The 6,767-nt window shown below is 33.3% G+C and overlaps 1 protein-coding gene and 1 long non-coding RNA gene across 2 annotated transcripts in view; one reads left to right on the top strand and one right to left on the bottom strand.

The window, feature by feature from the left end:
- Nucleotides 1-6,767, top strand: part of zbtb26 (zinc finger and BTB domain containing 26) — a 1,115,122-nt gene that overhangs the window by 578,649 nt on the left and 529,706 nt on the right. The window lies entirely within an intron of this gene.
- The window catches only part of LOC103469633 (uncharacterized), a 9,752-nt gene continuing 5,395 nt past the window's right edge, over nt 2,411-6,767 (bottom strand). Inside the window, exon 3 of the long non-coding RNA XR_534376.2 lies at nt 2,411-4,067. This is a non-coding gene — a long non-coding RNA (uncharacterized LOC103469633). The remainder of the gene's footprint in view (nt 4,068-6,767) is intronic.

Raw genomic sequence — 6,767 nt, 5'->3', positions numbered from 1 at the left:
TGAGGATTCATTTCATTGTAAAGAATAACATAAGCTAACCAGAGCCAACAAGCCCTCTTAGTAAAGAAAGAGAAAGGAAAAGGTCATAGGGTCCTCAGAAGTTCTGGTGCCCCCCAATAATGCCTGATTTTTTTTTTTACATTCTTTTCATTTCTGACGGTGTTGACAAAAACTAGGGACAAATTTTAATGGAGTTGTAAAATATATAAAAATTATTTTTAATTCAATTCATTGATACTTTTATAATTATTTATATGACTACTTATACTTAATTGTCATAATATATAATTTTAGTATTTCTTTAATTGTTTTAAACTATTATAATGTATTGAGTTCTGCTCCTGGACAAGGGCTTTTACATGCATCATCCACCGACTACAATGTTTAAAATAAAAAGATATTCAGCAAATACCTGGAAAATATACATTGTTGTGCTCACATGACCCAGGTTAGTTTAGTCAGATATTTGAAAAAATTATATTTTGCTTATATTTTATTGAAATTTTGTGCTTTATCCCCAAGACCTGTTTTGTCCCTATTCTCAAGAATCACTGAGCTAATCTACCACAGCAATTATTTATTAAAAACCTTAAGCCTAAAATGTACTACAACAACAGACTAAATGTTCTGTTCTGTGTGCAAAATTCTTGAATGTTTTTTGGTGTTAAATCCTAAATCATGAAGTGGCATTGTTGTCAGTTGCTATGGCAACAAGTCTGCGTAGCCTGGCGAATACAGATCACTTTGCTGTGGATCATAGCACGAAATTAATACCTACATTTTAAGTTTCACTGAGTTAACGCCGCTATGGATGACATGTAAAAGATTAGTCTTTTTGCCCCCCAGCGTTGTACGCATGCGCGAAATTTCCGTAGGTCCAACAACATGGAGGGTGTCTAAGTCATACGTCAGAGCCTCACCAGCAAATGAACCTCACCGCACGTCACTGATACTTAGTATACTTTAACGTACTTGTTTGGAACAACTTCAAGTGTACTTAGTATACTTTATAAGTGTACTTTTTTATGTACTATTTATATATTTTAAGTGTACTAATTCTGTCATAGAATTCTATTAAAAATATACTTTCAATATACTTTAAATATATTTTAAATATACTCCTAATGTATTAGTAATGTATTTAAATTACACTTAATTTTTAGTTTTGATTTACTGTTATTGCTAATAAAGTACAATTTTAAATACTCATAAGTCTTCTTTATTCCTACTTTCCTATTTTGTACATTACATGCATAACTACACTACAGTACTTACATTGTTTTAGGCTACAATTACATGGAAAGATTAATTACACAAGATGTTCAAGGTAATTCAAATATTTTGTTTTATTATCGACATTTTAAAATTGTCCAATTTTACTCAACTTTATGAACTTTACATAAATGATCAGTTTACATGTCAAAAGTGAACACAATGAGCATGAAAATTTAAGAGTGGCCAAAAAAACATGAAAGTTATTACTTTAAAGAAGAAAAAATTATAATTACATTGTGCTTTCAATATATTACCATTTTGGTAATATATTACACCTCGGGGTGGAAAAACATTTCTGGGTGTCTTCTTTGCCTTTTTCTGTTAGAAGTGGAAAAAAAATAGTCAACAATGCCATAGAATCAGCTGATGTTGGCATTAACTATGAAGCTGTTTTAAGTGTGGACTTAAGGAGACAAACTACCTTAAAAGCTTTCCAGCCATGATCTGACTACGCTGATCCTTGCAGGGTAGTAAGGGGGGCTGGTGGTGCCCATCTCTAGCAGCCATCAGATGAGAGGCAGGGTTCACCCTGGACAGGTCACCAGTCCATCACAGGGCCCTGAAAGCCAACAACAAATGAAAATGTAGCTAGCTGCTCAGTAAAAAAAATAGTTACACCAAGAAGACGATGTGAAGGTTCATCTTCAGAGCTGGTTGGTGATCTGGTGGAGTCAGAGCTTCTTCTGAGACAGGAAAGTCTTTAGGTTTCCTAACACCTGATTTCTCTGGCTTCCTCTTTCATCTTCATTTGCTTAGACTGCAAACATATGTTGAAAATAAAAACATTGATGAACAAGTTATAACAACAATCTCACAATATCAAAGTCTCTCTGTCTTATGGAGCTTAATTAAAACCAGGTTTAGTTTATGAATAAAAGTACAAGTCGCAACAAACAGAGCCTTTATGCATTTATAATATGAAGCTGAATGGTTGCTATAGTATTAATCATACAAGTCACAATTACATTGATAAAATAATTATTTATGAAACCAACGTAAGTTATATATCTTTACTGCACTGTTTATAATTAAACGGAGATAATTAATAAGCAAATTTACCACTAGCTAGTGTTGTTTATTATTTGTATTGACACACGGAGCATAAAATCAGTCAAGAAAAGTATTCAGACTTTACTTATTTTATTCACTTTCAGCGCTGAAAGGAGACACTTTTACCATTACATTCGAGAAGAGTTTCTAAAAAAGTCTGTGGAGCCTCTGAGGAGAAGGAGGTTAGCTGATTATATGGACTGAAGACACTCCCTGAAATCACACCATGTCTCTGTGGCCTGATAAGTTTTTGTTCTCTGAGGAATGAGCCTTAGTGTCTAACAGAATCTAACATGTAACTCTTTACTATGGGCCCTTTGTCTAACAGCATGTGACTCTTTCTCGACCTTGGTAAAGCGTCTCAACATTCCCCCTGTTGGGCTCCAAAAGAGCCCAAAAAGGAGAAGACAAACCCTGGAGTAGACACTGTCCCTTCCGGAAAACATCCCCCGAGGCTTTTACAAATGTTGGCATACATAGCATCATTTCAAGTATTGATGTAGTCTTTCATTCATTTCATTTCATTTCATTTCATTTTGGGGGTAAAAACGGCCAGGGCACCCCTATGCCTCTTAGGCGGTGGATCGAAATCACAATGTCCCCCTTACAATCTAATAAAGAATATGTAAAGATCTAAAATTTTAAGGAATGTTAGGGTTAAGATTGGAAAAAGGAAATTCAACCCTCCATGGCATTTACTGTTTCTTTTTTGTGGTGGGAAAAAAACGTCGTCCTGCAGTCGTGCAGAGCAACGCTATGCCATAGAAGGTTAAAGAACTGTAAAAAAGCAAAATCTGAAAATGTTTTCAGTTTTTTCTTTAGTAATAAAAGTTAAAAGAGATACATGTAATATTTAATGACACATGAAATGGTTAAAAGTTATATTGAGGGAATTGTTAGAATGTAGTGAAATGCAAATTGAATGAAGGATCAGGATGTTATTTCAAAACTTAATAAAATGCCAAAAGAAATAGTGTTGGGTTAATATTTTCAAATGAATAAAATGTAAATGAGTAAGAGTTACTAAAATGCAAAATCAACAAAGTGTTAGGTAATATGCAAAAAGTCAACAAAATGTTAGAAGAATATATGTTTTAAGTTAAGAACTAAAACAGGAACCAAATTTAATAAAAGGTAAAATGAATAAAAAGTAGATATTACTGAAACGTTAATAAAATGTAAAATTACAAATGTCAAGATACTATCCTTTAATGTGAACAAAGCAATAATGAATAATACGTAAAACGATCTATTAGTACGTTAATAAACCAAACTTATTTGAAATTTTAAGGTAATATTTAAAAGTTAATGAACCACAGAAAGGATGCAATGTTAAATGAAATGAAATGGCAAGAAAAGCTTAGAAGTAATGAATATGGAAAGACACAGAACATACAACGAACACTTGCATTAAACAGCAAACCAATAAATCAGGATCAAGGCAGGACAGTCAAAATATACCGGTATGAATGAACTATGATGAGGAAACAAGTAAAACTGCTTTCTAAGTAAAATGTAATAATAGTAATAAAATCTAATCATATTAGTCTCTCTATAGCGAGACCTATCAACATCAAATCAGTTTCTGCGTGTGTCCAGATATGGGGCCGGCGCAGCTTGATGGGAAACCCCGACAGGCCCGCGAGGCTTCAGTGGCGTTTCAGCTGTAAATTGGTCCACCAATTATGGAAGGCGCCCACAGTCTCACATCCTGGCACACCCAGAAAGGATTGGACTTCATTCTGCAAAACAAAAACACAACAAAAAGTGAAATCAATGGATTATATAAAGAAAATTAAAGTGAAGGAAAAAATATATTTTTGTCATTAGATACTAGTACTGCCCTTAAACTCTAGAACTCTTTCGGTTCTGATAGGCAGGTGGGGTTCTATCGGTACCACTGCTCTTCTCTATGTTGGAGGTGATGCACTGAACAGCCAAGGACCTCAGGCAGGGAACACAGCAGCATCCACAGGAGAGCAAGGAAGATTCTTTGAGATTGTGCATCATCATAATGTTTTTTTTTTTTTAAAAAAAGGCTGCTCCTTGAAGCTGAAGATCAGGTTCATATATATATATATATATATATATATATATATATATATATATATATATACACACTAAGCCAATAGAGCATCAATATATCAATAGCATGTTATTTAAGTTCTCTTAATAATAGTTAAAGAAATGCTTAAATTAAGTAACATATTTTAACCTTCAAAAATAGCATTGCTTGTTTTAAGTGTTACCATGTGCATATGATCAGACAAAATCAGAAATCAAACAAAAAGTCACGTAAAGGATCAGACTATGAAATGAATGTGCAAAACTGCCCACAGTCATGTTTTATCAAAGGAATATCATTTGAAATGTTTAAAGGAATGATCCCTAATAGAAACTTTACCAGAAATCTTAAACCATATATAAATCTTATGCTTTTGTTATTTTAATCAAATTCAATCAAATAGTCCTCATTTAATAAGAAGTAGAATATTGTAAAATATAATTGATAGTGTGAAACATTAATAATCCGTGTTAAATTAAGATACCTTGTAATATATTCCATTCATGTAATAAAAGACAACCCTATTTTGTCTCAAACCAAAAACTGTAAATTATGATTATAAGAGATGTTTAGGCATTATTACCAATTACACATAGCACTAGATTATTTTTTTAAAATTCTGTCAACCTGTTTGACCCGCTTTAAGCAGTTCCATAATTGCTCATTTGTAAATTCCCCATTTAGACCAATTTAATTTGAATTTAAACCCTCATATAATGATTAGCCTGTTTTTTTTTTTTTTTACAAGAATAAAGTTAACCCTGTCACTCCATATTTAACTGACTTATTTTATTCTCATCATGGTTTTAAATCCCAAAAGTTCAACAATTTTAACCTTTAAAAAATTGGTTCTTTTGAAACTCTTCTATAAAATATTTATTTAACTGAATTACCCTCTTTTGTAGTGTTTATCACATTTATCAGTGTTTTTGGCAGTTTTGGGGAGAAATTTGATACAACTAAATTTATTAAATTATATAATGTTCAAGTTAGACCTTCCTGTATGACTTGGTTAAACAAATTATTTTTGAATTATAGCAAGAGAGATGCAGCAATCAAACAATCCCCTCCAAGTTTTAAGAAACACTATTTTGTACAATCTATTTGACACATGACATCATTGTTAATTTTAATGTATTCAATTCTGAATATTCAGTATTAGTTTAGAAACTCATTCGAATTGTTAAAACATTTATGAATTTTGATTTAACCTCTTTTATATTTTGCTGAAGCCCAAAACTGAAACATTTCTCAATAGATTAGATTAACTCACAATCTGTAGATTAGATTATTTCCATGCATCTCCCCCTGTTTCTGTATCGGAACACTGTATAGTGTTTCGGTACAGAAACTTCTAAGAAACCCACGCAAATCAGTTAGCCCAAATTTTTTTCATTGCTAACTATAACAGTTGGATTTGAAAGAATTGGGTTCAGTAATAATTTGGTTCAGTAATTTTCTGAAGAGTAGATTTTCCTAAGATTTGAAATGGATTCCAAATAAACCTAAATCAAAGATTGATATACTAGTCCTCATATTTGTAGCCACAGTAATTTGAGCCAACTAGAACTTAGACTATCCTCTTTTGTATGTGAAGTGTGATTGGTTATGCTTTTGTAAATCAGGAAATTAACAATTTTTACTGTACTTTTATCCTTTTTCAATCGTTGTCATGCTGGAGGAGAGAAACACATTAGCCAGCTGTTGGACAATCAGTTATAATCATTCAGGCAAACAAAATATTTCTGTAACCTGCAGAAAGTTCTTCTAACATCTAACACTTTCTGTGTTAGATGCAGCTGTACCTGCTGCATCAAGCTGCATCACTTGTACCATTAAACATATCCTGGGGGTCAAATAGCAGAGGTCAGAATGCAAAGGCAGTAGACTGTGAATGTATTGTAAATAAACAAAGGTGAGAAAAATCAATTCGAAAATTCAAGAAAAACTATTAAATACTACCAAGTTTTGTTGGCAGCAATTTTGTCTCCAACCTGTAGACTGAGTGAAATCCCAGGGGCCCCGGGGCCCAGGCCACATGACCAGAGGCGAAGAAACCAGGACCAACCATGGCAACAGACAAACAGAACCGCCCCTGAGTCTCAGGATGTCTTTACATGTGATGTTCCATTTGACCCAAAAGCTGTCCAGGGCAGCATTCAGTCCCGCTGTGCAGAAAAATCTGGACAAAGTATGTGGCCACCCGTGACAGAGCGAGGGAGAGACGTAGAGATACAACATGTCATTGTTTTCGACAGTGGTGGAGAAAGTACCCCAAAAATTTACTTAACTAGAAGTACAAATACACAGACAAAAATGCACTCAAGTAAAAGTAAAACTACCACAATAACATTTGTACTTAAGTAAAAGTAAAAAA

This window comes from Poecilia reticulata, linkage group LG9 (assembly GCF_000633615.1).
Source record: "Poecilia reticulata strain Guanapo linkage group LG9, Guppy_female_1.0+MT, whole genome shotgun sequence".
Taxonomy (NCBI): domain Eukaryota; kingdom Metazoa; phylum Chordata; class Actinopteri; order Cyprinodontiformes; family Poeciliidae; genus Poecilia; species Poecilia reticulata.
Note: the sequence above shows the minus strand (reverse complement) of the source record. Positions and strands in the feature narration are given on the sequence as shown.